At 54.4% G+C, this 14,422-nt stretch overlaps 1 pseudogene; it reads left to right on the plus strand.

Annotated features, from left to right (window-relative positions):
• The first annotated feature begins 2,495 nt into the window (after positions 1-2,495).
• LOC104666872 lies at positions 2,496-13,819 on the plus strand (annotated as a pseudogene).
• The last annotated feature ends 603 nt before the right edge of the window (positions 13,820-14,422 follow it).

Consider the following 14,422-nt stretch of genomic DNA (forward strand, 5'->3'; position numbering starts at 1 on the left):
GCCTCGGGCAGTCCTCCCACCTCAGCCTCCCAAAGTGCTGGGAGTACTGGTGTAAGCCACTGTACCTATCCCTAACAAAATATTAGTTTCACAATGCCCAGGAAAACATTTGTGTAAATCAACACACACACCACATGTTCCCATGTTGTATTTTTTATTTTTATTTTTTTTAGAGACAGAGTCTTGCTCTGTTACCCAGTCTAGAATGCAGTGGCATGATCTCAGCTCACTGCAACCTCAAACTCCTGGGCTCACGTGATCTTCCTGCCTCAGCCTCCCAAGTAGCTGCAATGCAATGGCATGATCATGGCTCACTGTAGCCTCAACCTGGGCTGAAGCGATTCTCCCACCTCAGCCTCCTTAGTAGCTGGGACTACAAGTACATGCCACCATGCCCAGCTAATTTGCGTGCGTGTGTGTGTGTGTGTGTGTGTGTGCGCGCGCAGAGATGAGGTGTTGCTGTGTTCCCTAGGCTGGTCTCCAACTCCTAGGCTCAAGCAATCCTCCCGCCTCAGCCTCCCAAAGTGCTAGGATTGCAGGCATGAGTCACTGTGCCTGACTAGCAGTTCCCATGTTTTATAGAAACACCATTCTCATGTAGCCCACAGTGAGCAGCCTCAGAGCCAAGTTTGTGGTGGTGAATCCTTGGTAATGCTTGTACAGCACTTGCTGTATGCCAGGACATACTCTGCTCTAAGGAGCAGGAGAGCTCTAAGGACTCTCCATATATTTCCTCGTTTCATCTTCAGTGGTAGGCAGAATTGTAAAGATAGCCGCCCAAGATTCCTGTGCCCTGGTTCTTCAGTCAAATACTTATCTGGGTACTGCTGTGAAGGCATTCTGCAGATACACTTAAAGAGTCCTAAGTTAGTGGACCTTAAGTTACAGACCTTAAGTTCCCAGCCAGCAAGGAAACAGAGACCTTAGTTCTACAACTCCAAGCAACTGGATTCTGCCAGCAACCTAAATAAGCCTGGAAGCAGCTTCTTCCCTAGAGCTTCCAGGTAAGAGCAAAGCTGCCAACACCTTGATTCCAGCCTTGTGATGCGCAGCCAGGCCTGCCTGGACTTCAGACTACATAACTATGAGATAATAAATGGGTACTGGTTTAAGCTGCTACATTTGTCAAACAAGAATAGAAAAACCATCTTCAAATACAGATGTAACAAAGTGCAGGTCAGTACAGATGAGGGAGAGGCAGAAAGGGAATAAGTCACTTACCCCCACCCAGCTAGTAAATGGCAGAACCAAGATTCAAATACAAAGACGGCCTCACAGATCTGAGATGAGGGCAAATCCCCTCCATACTATTGGGTTATGTTGTTTAGTGAGAAGAAGGAGAAAGCTTCTTAAAAGTAAAGTCAGATGTACTCTATGCAAATCTGTCCTCTGCATAATGAATGGAGGGGAAGTGCAAGCTCCACCAAGGGAGCCTTTGAATGAATGAACCATCAGAAAACTAGGATCAGCTCTCCAGATTCCTACCTCTCTGCCCACCCAGGTCAAAAACGAAAAATGCTGAGACCTAGACTGCGCAGAGAGGAAGTCTCCCAAGTCCCACTGGTGGGCTAGTGACAGCTTTCATGGCCCAGCTCTGCCCACTGCACAAGTAAAGGCACAGGGGTGGCACCTGGCAGTCTATGTGGAGGAAGAGAGGATGGGTGTAAGGAGGCCGTGTAGGCAGTTGGGAGGGGTGAGAGGAGACAGGAATCTCTGCCACTGGCAATAAGAACACCTCTCAGGTTTTAACCTACTTACCAAGTTCAGTGTTAAGGAAAACCTAAAACACTTCACTCCTGACGCACTCGGTCAAGAAAACACTGCACTACAGAATGATCAAAGCAGCACAAAATCGGAGACTGTTTAAGTGCAGAGCTTTCTCTGCTCTGAAGTGAGAGCATCTCTGCTCAGAGGAAGCTTTCATAGGCAGCGATTGAAAGACTGAGGCCCAGAGGAATTTCCGGGAAATTTCCAAGAGGAAATTCAGACCCGGGAGTTTCCAAGAGAGGTCGGTGTCTCCTACAGCCATTCTCTGACCCTGCCATGGCCACGCTCCCGCATCACACCCCACTGCCATGCACCAAGCGTCCGCTTCATCTCGCCTCTTCAACACTTTCTTCAGGAGCTGCTTCGGAACCCGCTTTGGAGTTTCCTCGGAAAGCGACAGCCCTCAGGCAACGCCAGTCATTCCAAGTAAATCCTGTCACTGCCAAGACCTCCCCTGAGCAGCAGCAGCAGCCCAATTGTCCTGTCAATTGGGAATCGGGACCTTCCTATCACAGATGAGGAAACCGAGGCTTGGAGAAGTCAAGCATCCCGTGTGAAGGGTCGAGCTGGGACCCACACCCGCTCATCCTCCCACAGCACCTGTTGAGCCCAAGGCTCAACTTCAACACGAAGCTCTCCTCCCCTCAATTCCTTCAGCGAATGTTAACCTTCAAGGAGCACCTACCGAAACAGAGTGTAGGCGCCGCGCGGGAAGGTGGCACAATGGCATGGCCAAAGGGGGCCGTCATGAGGACTCAACTGCGGCCCTCGCCTCCCAAGCCCGCCCGGTCGGGGCACAGTGGCAGGAGCGGGCCCGAGTCCCAGGACTCGCGGAGGAACGGAGACGGCCATGGCAGGGGCTCCGGGAAGCCGCCGGGGCGCAGGACCGTCTCACGCGCGTCCCCCGCCACACACCTGTGGGACCCACAGTGTTGCCCGCCTCTGAGCTGGAAGCCGCTATTCGGCCACCTGGTGCCGAAATGTCATCATCAAGCTGCGCGGGGTATCACGCGGGAAAAGCGGCTCTGCCTCTTTAGGAGGCTACATCAAAAGGCGCGTGTGCAAAGCGAAGGCCAGCCAGGTGGCGGCGGGGAGGTGGCGAGGCAGGAGTGCGGCGGGGAGGGTGGGCCGCCACTGAATGCGCCTGCGTAGTGGCGTCCTCTTCCCTTACCATTACGTGCAAGCACCTTCTCTCCAGCGAGGAGTGAGCGTGCGCCTAAGCAGGGCGCTTAGTGCCTCCTTGGAGCGCCCCCTAGTGGGACACCGGCGCGGATAAGACAATTGTACGCTTTCTTGCAACAGGCAAATTTTACTGAGCGTTCAGTGTATGCCTGGCACTGGGATGGGTGCTGCCCCCTAAGCGAGTATGACCAATGCTCGGCCAGGGCCTCCCTAGGCCCTGACCACCAAGGAGCGGGCCCCTGCGGTCAGCCACTGCCGCCTGGGAGGCCAGGCACTGGCGCTGCAGGGAGAGGGCGGCGGGCGCAACTGCTAGGGGGTACGGTGGGAGCGCCCGCGCAGGGCGCAGTGCCGGGGCCGGGGCGCGCGGCGCCCCCGGGCTGGAGGCTGCCCGGCAGAAGCTCTCACTGCGGCGGGAGAAGGCGCGGAGCGCTGAGGAGATGGAGCTGTAAGAGCTGGCGCAGGTGGTGGGCGGCACCATCGACCTCCAGGTGTTCAAGTGAGCTGGACAGATGGCGGCCGCGCGTCCCCCGACGCCGCGACCTGTGCTCTCCCTGTCAGTCCGGGCTCGCTGGTCGGGAGGACCCTCTCGCCCTTGTCGGGTGTTCAGGGAGGGGCCCGGGTTCGCGCCGGGCGGGCAGGGCTCACCGGCCCGGCGTCTGTCCCTGCCAGGACCCTGGTGGACCTGCTGAAGTTGAAAATGGCCCCCTGGCCGTCTTCCAGATGCTCAAGTCGATGTGTGCCTGGCAGAGGTTGGCGAGCGAGCCCCAGGACTCAGCGGCCGTGTCTCTGCTCACGTCGAGCGTGCCCGAGACCCTAAGTCAGAGCCGGGCCCGTCATCCCTGCCCCAGTGGCGGAGCGGGGAGGGGCAGGCGCGGCACAGCGACGGCTTGGCCCTGAATGATCACGCCTGTCTGTCGGTCTCAGCCGAGCCCCTGCAGGGCCCATCCGTGGGCTCTGCTCCCTGGCCTCGCTGCTATCCTTAGGAGACACGTCCAGGCCAGGTGGACGCAGAGCGCGTGTCCCAGGATGCTCCAGGCCGGCAAGGGCTCCTCTGCCTCTTCACTCATACCTTCATTCCACAAAGTCAGGAATCAAGACGACTTTGTGGAATGACGACTTTGTGCTAGGCGCGTTGGCTCACGCCTGTAATCCCAGCACTTTGGGAGGTCAAGGCGGGAAGGTTGAGACAGCGTCTCACTCTGTCGCCAGGCTGGAGTGCAGTGGCGCGATCTTGGCTCGCTGCAAACTCCGCCTCCCCAGTAGCTGGGACTACAGGCACCCGCCACCACGCCCAGCTAATATTTTTGCATTTTTAGCAGAGACAGGGTTTTACCATGTTGGCCAGGATGTCTTGATCTCTTGACCTCGTGATCCGCTGGCCTTGGCCTCCCAAAGTGCTGGGATTACAGGCGTGAGCCACCGCGCCCGGCCCCCACAAAAATAAAAGTTTTTTTTTGTTTGTTTGTTTGTTTTTGAGGCAGAGTCTCGCTCTGTCGCCCAGGCTGGAGTGCAGTGGCCGGATCTCGGCACACTGCGAACTCCGCCTCCCGGGTTCACGCCATTCTCCTGCCTCAGCCTCCCCAGTAGCTGGGACTACAGGCGCCCGCCACCTCGTCCGGCTAGTTTTTTGTATTTTTTTAGTAGAGACGGGGTTTCACTGTGTTAGCCAGGATGGTCTCGATCTCCTGACCTCGTGATCCGCCCGTCTCGGCCTCCCAAAGTGCTGGGATTACAGGCTTGAGCCACCGCGCCCGGCCAATAAAAGTTTTTTTAAAAGACAGTTTTGAGCCAGGATTGGTGGCTCAGGCCTGTGATCCCAGCATTTTGGAAGGCTAAGGCCGGCGAATCATTTGAGGTCAAGAGTTGGAGACCAGCGTAGCCAAAATGGTAAAACCCTGTCTCTACTAAAAATACAAAAATTAGCTGGGAGTGGTGGTGCACACTTGTAATCCCAGCTAGTCTGGAGGCTGAGGCAAGAGAATCGCTTGAACCCAGGAGGCGGAGGTTGCAGTGAGCTGCGATTATGCCATTACACTCCAGCCTGGGTGACCGAGTGAGACTCCTCTCAAAAAAATTTTTTTTTAATTAAAAATTTAAAAAAAAAAAAAAGCACAGTTTTGGTCCCTGTCTTGTGGCATTACAGCCACCAGGGAAGTGCCCAGGAAGCAGGGCAGGCAGAGGTCTTCCCGCCACCCCCTGCCTGTACCCGACCTGGGCCCAGGTTCCTGTGCAGGGGCTTCACCAGCCCTGGCCAGCTTCCCTCTGAGGATTGCAGGATGGGAGTCAGAGGCAGAACTCCCAGGGGGCAGAGACCTGTGGGACCTGAAGGGCCTCCTCTGTCCAGCATGGTGGCTGGGGCTGACCAGCAGATGCTGAGGCCTTGATTTGTCATGGAGCCTCGGTCCCTGCTCATCCTCCCCACGTGTTGCTTCTGCTCCTGACGGCTCCCTCTGAAAGGCAGCAGAACCTCCCAGGCCACTGGAAGGAGGCTCAGAGCTGGCTCCCTGCCTGGAAGCATGAGGACACCCACACAGGCATCCTGAGAAGGGGTGGAGAGCACGCTGTCCCTATGGGGGCAGGGCCTGGGCATCCATTACCATCCCCTGAGAGGCCCCAGGCAACTGTGCACTGGCCTCACTGACCCCATGCTCTGTTCTCTTTGTGTCTCTCTGTAACCTCCAGAGGCCTCCTTTCTCTCTGCCAGGAACAGTAGCCCCACTGCGAGGCCCACTTTTTCCTCGGGCCCTCGGCCTGCAGCCTCTCGGGTTCTGCCCCACAGCCTGGCTGCCACGCACTCACCTTTCTCTCCAGCCCTGCCCCATTCCCTCCGCCTCTCTTGCTGCCTGCTCTTTCTCAGGTCGCGTTTATTGACTTATCTCTGGGGGTTGGTGCTCTCCCTTGTTTCCATGGAAAGTGCCTGGCCCCAGGAGGCAGGAAAATCTGTAAGCTGCAAGGGCAGGACCATGTAGGTCATCGCTGCCCTGCAGCTTAGCGACAGGGCACGATTTGTGGCTCTGTTTATTAGAGACATGGTATGGCCCACAGTTGGGCTGGCATCCGGGGATAGGATCAACACCCCACACCCCAGAGGTGAACTGTGGTGAGTGAGACTTGTGCCCTGTAAAGAACTCCCCCCACCCCAGGGGAGGACAGCAGGCCGAGGGGTGGTGTGCTGTGCTGGAGAGCACAGCCCCAGGCGTGACAAACACCTCGGCCTCTTAGAAGCTATCCCCTCTCCCGACAGGAAGTCTGGAGGCTGAAACAGAGGCTCCCGCCCTCCCCAAGCGTCCTGGGCAGCACCACACAGATGCTGTGTGCTGGTCCCCTGACCACACTCCAGCACTCAGCCCCCTTGCCCGCCTCACTCCTGAGATGGGGCCACCTTCCAGGTGTCACCAGCTGTGATGAGACCAGGGACCCAGCACCAGGGGCCTGTGAGAGCCCAGGGGGTTCTGGTCACACCTCCTGTATGCTCCTCCCCACAGCGCCCACCTCACTGCCACCCAGAGCTCAGGCCCAAGGGAAGGTGGGAAGGGGCTGAGGGACAGGCCGGGGTAGTGCACGGACTGCAGGCTGAGATGAGCAATTGAAGGACAGGTTTGCAAGGGGAAGAACAAACTAGGAACAGAGTCCTTGTCATTCCAGGGGATATTGCCACTCAGTCAGGAATTCTGGGTGCTGGGCCCAGCTCTCAGTGCAGAAAGCCTGGCAGGGAAGTGAGATGGTCACACTTGGTCCAGTGAGAGGTGGCGAGAAAAACCACCCGTGATGGAGACAGGAGGAGGTTTCTGAGCAGGAGAGCAGTAAGGGTTACACAGGGTGGGATAGGAGGGTCAACAGGGCCACGAAGGTGTGAACTGTGGTGGTGGGAGGCGGTGGGTGAGGCAGAGTGCTGTCCAGGCGCTGGTGGGCCCAGGGCGGGAGGAGGGAGATGGCAGGACACAGTCAAGATGTATTCAGGGGCCAGGCACGGTGGCTCATGCCTGTAATCCCAGCACTTTGGGAGACCAAGGCGGGTGGATGGCCTGAGGTCTAGAGTTAGAGACCAGCCTGGCCAACATGGCAAAAACCCATCTCTACAAACAAACAAACAAAAATTAGCCAGGTGTTGTGGCACAATTCCAGCCACTCGGGAGGCTGAGTCATGAGAAACACTTGAACCCGGGAGGCGGAGGTTGCAGTGAGGTGAGATCACGGCACTGCACTGCAGCCTGGGAGACAGAGCGAGACTCCATCTCAAAAAAAAAAAAAAAAAAGATGTATGCGGGAGTCGTGGCTCTGGGAACACGGGCATAGAGGGACCAGAAGGATCAGGGGTGCCATATGAGTGAAGGGGGGCTCCAAGAGAAGTGGGAGGAAGCCCAAAGCACGAGGACAGGAATGACCTGGCCTGCTGGACCCCTCAGGGTCTTTGCTCTTTGAGGGCTCTGTCCTGTAGGCTGAGCAGCAGAAGGCCAGGATATGAGGGCACAGAGGCCCTGGGGGGATGCCCCGTGGGGATAGAGGGGAACCTGGGGAGAAGGTGGAGGGGAGTGGGGCAGAGATGGGGCCACTCCAGGAGTGTGCTGCGGAGTAAGAGGTAGAGCCAGCAGATGGGATACCGAGAGCTGTCTGATGCCCGCATGTTGCAACATCTGAACACACGGAGCTCTGCTGTCCCAGTAATGGCAGAATCTGGAGAACATAAGGGGATGTTGTCAGAGTGATCCACCTGGGGGACATGGAGGCCATGGATTTCACACATGACTCAGGTGTGGAGTTCTCCAGGCCGTGGGCCAGGCCCACTCAAGCCTGCCTCTGTGAACTGCAGCAGGCGCCCAGGCTTCTCTGGATGCCTGTCCCCAGCCATCCAGAGAGCCTGCAAGGACCACCACCAACAGGCTCACTCATACCCACAGGGAGGGGGAAACAGAAGACCCCGGAAGAACAGGGGGTGATGCTTGTCGTGGTGAGGCTATGGAGTCATTGAGGGAAAAGTAAATTCAGTCAAGCAGTCTTTTAAGTTTAGGGAAACTACACATTTTTAAAAGTTGTCCAGAGCCAGGAGCGGTGGCTCAAGCCTGTGATCCCAGCGCTTTGGGAGGCTGAGGCGGGTGGATCACAAGGTCGAGATCCAGACCATCCTGGCTAACATGGCGAAACCCCGTCTCTATTAAAAAAATACAAAAAAAGAAAAATTAACCGGGCATGGTGGCAGGCGCCTATAGTCCCAGCTACTCGGGAGGCTGAGGCAGGAGAATGGCGGAACCCAGGAGGCAGAGCTTGCAGTGAACCGAGTTCGCACCACTGCACTCCTGCCTGGGCGACAGACCGTGAACTCCATCTCAAAAACAAAAAAGTTGTCCAGAGCATGTAAGATGATGACATTTGCTATGTGGAAGCCGTGAGTCTCACATGAGCTGTGCTGCCTGATGCAGGAACCACGAGCTATATATGGCTGGCATGGTCACTGCACTGCGTGTTATGCACAGCAGGTGCCAAGGGACTGGTACAAAAGTGAATACAGGGCATGGTGGCTCACGGCTATAATCCCAACACTGGGAGGCAGAGGCAGGAGAATCACTTGAGACCAGGAGTTCAAGACCAGCCTGGGCAACATAGCAAGATCCAGTCTCTACAAACAAAAGAACAAAAGTGAATGCAGTCCAGGCGCAGTGGCTCATACCTGTAATTTCAGCACTTCGGGAGGCTAAGGTGGGTGGATCACTTGAGTCCAGGAGTTTGAGACTGGCCTAGGAAATATGGTGAAATCCCATCTCTATTTAAATAAAAAGGAAAAAAAAGTGATTACAACATTTTATGAATAACTTATGTACTGATTACATGTTGAAATTATAATATGTTGGATATTTTGGGTTAATTGAAATATATTATTTGAATTAATTTCACTAGAAATTTAATTTTCTAGTGGTTACCAGAAAATTTTAAATTGTGGCTGGGGGCGTTGGCTGATGCCTGTAATCCTAGCACTTTGGGAGGCTGAGGCTGGTGGATCACCTGAGGTCGGGAGTTTGAGACCAGCCTGACCAACATGGTGAAACCCTGTCTCTACTAAAAACACAAAATGAGCCAGGTGTGGTGGCGCATGCCTGTAGTCCCAGCTACTTGGGAGGGTAAGGCAGGAGAATCGCTTGAGCCTGGGAGGCAGAGGTTGTGGTGAGTGGAGATTGCACCATTGCACTCCAGCCTGGACAACAAAAGCAAAACTCCGTCTCAAAAAATAAAAATAAATAAAAAATTGCATGTGTGGCTCACACCCCTGGCTTGGGGTTGCTGAAGGCGTGTCGTGAGTGTCCGACGGGAGCATTAGGTGAGCCACAGACTAACAGGTCTGCTGGGCAGCCCCCCGCCCCGCTGGTGAGACACCACTGCTGATGCCACCTGCCCTGGCTGCGGCTGCTTCTCAAGCAGGGCCAGTGGTGGTTTCCTTCCCTCTCAGTTCTCTTACCTCACCTCTGCCCGTTTTCCTTCCTAACATAAATGTTGGTCAGCCCATGTCGCCGCAAGGTCGCGCTGCCACTACAAAACCAGAAAGGCCACCCTTGGGGACCAGCAAGAAGGGACAGATCCTCATTCCCCAGCCAGCTCTGCCCAGATGGGAAACGGTAGGGAGCCAGGCTCGCACAGGCCACACCAAAGGTAAATGGCAGAGGACGTCCCACCTTGGTCTGGCCCACTCCACAGTTTCAGGGATTCCCCAGATCATGGGAGGCTGACAGGCAGCTGCATTTTGGGGTTTGCTTCGTTAGGGGCTCACAGAATGCGGAGTGGCCACCAGCTGGTTTCAGAGTAGCAGGAGCACTGACCTTGAAGAGAATGAGCCAGGCTGTTTTTGGTTTTGTTGTTTTTTTATTTTTATATTTTTAAGTTTTGTTAATCTAATTTTTTTGTTTTTAGAGGTAGTCTCCATCCCTCCCTCCCTCCCTCCCTGCAGTGGTGCAATCATGGCTCACTGCAGCCTCAAACTCCTGGGTTCAAGTGATCCTCCCACCTCAGCCTCCTGAGTAACTGGAACTACAGGTGCAGGCCACCACACACGGCTTTTGTTTATCTTTTTTTGGGGGGGGGAGGTTAGAGATAGGGTCTCACTTTTTTGCCCAGGCTGGTCTTGAACTCTTGGCCTCAAGGGATCCTCCTGCCTCAGCCTCCCAAACCACTGGGATTACAGTGTGAAGTCTGTTTTAACATTCAGTGGACATTGACTATTTTTGGTTCATAGGAGGACCCTCCAGGGACCAGGCCTGGGGGTATCAGTCACCCCAACCTCCCACCCCAACCTGCAGCCACACTTGGTTCAACCCCACTGTCCAACCCGTCTGACTCAGTAGCCCCTCCCAAGGGAGCAGAGCTAAAAAAGCTGGTTTTCCCACTGCAAGACACTGTAGGCCATTCTCTTCCGGGCCTCCTCGTCCTTCATAAAGTGGGGAGGCTTGAACAGGGCTCCCCACTAACCCCAAGAGCACATGATTGTTGAAGGGTTCCAGAATTGTTTTCTTTTCTTTCTGTGTGTGTGTGTGTGTGTGTGTGTGTGTGTGTGCAACAAGGCTGTTTATTTCGTATTTCCCAGAATTGTTTTCTTAATATCCATTATGGCTTAAAGTTATGTTGGTTTCATATTTCCAGGGTTTGTCAGCCCTGTCAGATTTAAAGATAAGCATTATTAGTCAGGTGTGGCCACATGCTTGCAGTCCCAGCTACTGCTTGAGGCCATGACTTCAAGGCTGCACTGAACTGTAATTGCATCACTGCACTCCAGCTCAGGTGACAGAGCAAGACTCAGTCTCTAGGCCTGGCGCGGTGGCTCACACCTGTATTCCCAACACTTTGAGAGGCCAAGGCAGGCAGATCACGGGGTCAGGAGTTCGAGACCATGGTGAAACCCCGTCTCTACCAAAAATACAAAAAAAAAAAATTAGCCGGGCACAGTGGCGAGCACCTGTAGTCCCAGCTACTCAGGAGGCTGAGACAGGAGAATGGCGTGAACCCGGGAGGCAGAGCTTGTAGTGAACCGAGATGGTGCCACTGCACTCCAGCCTGGGAGACAGAGTGAGACTCGTCTCAAAACAAAACAAAACAAAATAAAAAAAGACTCAGTCTCTAAAAACCAAAAAAAAAAAAAAAAAAAAAAAAATTTAAACCCTTATTGGCCAGGCACTGTGGCTCACGCCTGTAATCCCAGCACTTTGGGAGGCTGAGGTGGGTGGATCATAAGGTCAGTAGATCGAGGCCATCCTGGCTAACACGGTGAAACCCCATCTCTACTAAAAATACAAAAAAATTTAGCCGGGTATGGTGGCAGGCACCTGTAGTCCCAGCTACTTGGGAGGCTGAGGCAGGAGAATGGTGTGAATCTGGAAGGCGGAGCTTGCAGTGAGCCGAGATCACACCACTGTACTCCAGCCTGGGTGACAGAGCAAGACTCCATCTCAAAAAAAAAAAAAAAAACTTCTTTCCTCCTTTCTGTTTCCCTCTCATGCTTGTTTCCAAAAGGGACCGAGTCATTACTGAGGGGAAGAGAGGAAGCTCAGATGGCACCAAGCTGAAGGGAAGCTAGCTCTGAGTTAGGCCCAGGTCTGCAGGCTGCCCTGCCGTGTGCTGTGGGGAGGTGGGAGTTAGTCACCCTGAGAGCACGTGGGCACCTAAACACCACGGCTACAGACGATCTGACTCCGTCTGGCCTGGCCCGCAGAGGGACTGTGGCCTCAGAGGAGGATGCTGGCCCATTGTGGGAGCTGCTGCAGGGTGGTGGGGCCCATCTGCTCATGGAAGACGGTCCAGTCAGTGGAGACTAAAATAATGGCAGTTTGTACCAAAGGAAATACGTAGTGGCCATTCTCTGCCTTGTGCCTTTTTCACGAGTCACTGGTAGACTGAGGTGGCCAAACTTCACCCACCACATGCTTCTGGCTGCGCCCCTCCTTGGTTCTGGGCAACCCTGACTCCATCTTTCTTGAGTTGAGTGTGCCAAGCTGACAGAGTTCCAAGCATGACACCACCATAACCTTCACCACTCACCGAGCAGCAAAGATCTCATTCTCTGAGGAAGAACTCCCCAGAAACTCTCACAAGAAGGTTGTCCTATCCCTGCAGGGGTTTGGGGAGAATTTTGTTTTCAGTATTGGCGTGGAAAGGGAGCTGGAGTGACCTCTGGAGTAGCCAAGATCCATGGCGTCTCAGACACAGGAGCCTCCACTTGTTCAAGGTGACAAATGGTGAAACAGAAATGTCCTGATGGATCCCTAAAACACCCGGTTACATCTTTTCTCCAAGAGCGCGGTTTCCCGTTGCCGGCTATTTGACTAAACTTGGTAAGAGGCCAGGGAAGAACCAGGATTGAGGCTGGGTGTTCTGTTGGCTGAACTGTCAGCTGGTGTCACCCCAAAAGTGGTGGCAGGAGAGCTCCCGCAAGGGACTGCCCCAGACCTTCCACTTGGGTGACCGAGAGCCAGTTGGGATGAGAGCCAGTGAGATTCCCAACGCAGAAGCATTTAACGCCAGGGTGGTCAGTCCAAAGCATTTGTTAGGGGAACTTCCATACTCACAGAGCTGCAGTATGGCCTCACGAGGGACAGCCAGGAAGGAGGTTTCTGCCTAGGCATGCTGCGGTGTGGGGGTGGGGTGTGGAATTTATATGAGGGTGCAAGGAATTTGGCTGGGGGGGGGCCAGTTTCCACATGCTTAGCAACATGTCAGATCTTTCAGTGTTTCAGGCAACAAACAACATGTTTATCAGTGTCTGGTAAGAAGCAAGGCCCCAGCTAGGGTTCTAGCCTGCAGGGGGAACATGCAGCTGACCAGGTCACAGAGCAGTCAAGGCACACTCTTGGTCAGGACAAAGGAAAAGGTGGGGGGACAAAATGGGGGACACATGCCCTGGTTACAGCCCATGGGACAGACCGGGCTGGAGCAGAGGAGAGCCCTGGCCAAGGCACTCCACATCAGGGGCTGTGACCCCACGGGCAAGCCGTCTATGCAGGCACATTTGTGCCCTGGAGGGTCCTCTCAGTCTTGCTGATGCCGACAACATCAAGCCCAGGGAAATCCATCCATCAAAATAAAGCTCTGGCCCAAGTGTGGTTGCAGATCTTCCTATCTTCACAAAAAAGAGTAAGCAAATTAGAAATCAAGGGAAATCTGAACTGGTGGTCTTCATCTGAGACTCTCTGGTGGTCAGAGGGACACAAGCATTCAGACCACAGCAGGAACCCAGTCATGAAATCCAGTAGCTAAACCTAAAAGCAAGAGCCTTGACCACTGTTTGCAGAACACTGGGGTCGGTAGGAAACAATGTGAGAACTTCCAAAATCAAAGTCAGAAACCCGATTCCAGTACTTGGTGACTGCGGTGTTTCTTGCCTGTCACCGTTTGAGGCAGCTCAGATGTACAGTTCAGCGTGAACACACCTAGAGGGGAAGCGGCAAGTCCCTGCTGCTGCTGGCACCATCAGGGCAGACCAGGTTCCTTGTCCAGGCCAGGTATGGACCAGCCACGCTTACCCTTCCCTAAATAAACCCCTGGCCAAAGGCTTCTGGGGCATGACCTGCCTTTGGCGGTTCTGAGCCTCAGGACTCGGGACTGATACAGGGCCTTCAGCTTGAAGTGGCTTTGAGGGAAATGTGCAGACACAAATGTTGCTCAAGGAGCACAGTTCAGTAGGTGCTGCAGTTACAGGGCTCGCTTGTCCCTATTGGTTGTGCTTTGTGTCTCCTCAGGGAGAAACAAAGGCAGCACCTCCCTCAGGGGAGCGGTGGCCCTGTTGGAATGCAGCGGCCGCAAAGGATCCAGCCAGGGGACACCCTGCCAGCCCAGCGCTACCAGGCTGCCCACATGGGGCAGGCCTGGGAAGAGCCCTATGCGGGGCAGCACCTAGGATGGGCCAGAGACTTGTCAGACCACTGTCCCCAGCAAAGGCTACATGTTGTCTCCTTCAGTTGATAATAAGCCTTTCTGAGACGCAGAGTGTCCGGGTCATATGTTCTCTGCTGGTTTTTGATGATATTATGGCACAAACTTACAATGAGGTTTTTGTGCAGGTCCCGGTTGTGCCACAGCTGAACTAGCCAGGTCACTTCACCGTGAGTCAACTTCCCGGAGCTGACTTTGGTTCTGAGAAAAAATACCTGGATTCCCAGGTCTTCTATAAACAGACGTCAACATGCTTCACTTGAAGTGCGAGGTTTTCTACCAAGACAGCTGACAGTGCTGAGGGGCAAGGTGACCGCGTGTGTACCTAGAGGGCAAACGCTGCCTTCCACATTACCGTGGAGCAGTGGGGGTCAGGATGGGTGTGTTGTGACCTTCTGTGGGTCACAAACACTGTGGAGAACTCAGTAACACTCCTTCCCCCTTCTAAAATGTCCTGACCTTACACATTTGACCCACAGCTTTAGGGATTTCATGGACAAGCCCCATTCACATACCTCAGATTTAAACACTCTACTTCTAGGCTCTTCTTTTTAGCCAGCACATCCCA

The sequence above is a fragment of the Rhinopithecus roxellana genome, chromosome 13 (assembly GCF_007565055.1).
Source record: "Rhinopithecus roxellana isolate Shanxi Qingling chromosome 13, ASM756505v1, whole genome shotgun sequence".
In the NCBI taxonomy this organism is placed as follows: Eukaryota; Metazoa; Chordata; class Mammalia; order Primates; family Cercopithecidae; genus Rhinopithecus; species Rhinopithecus roxellana.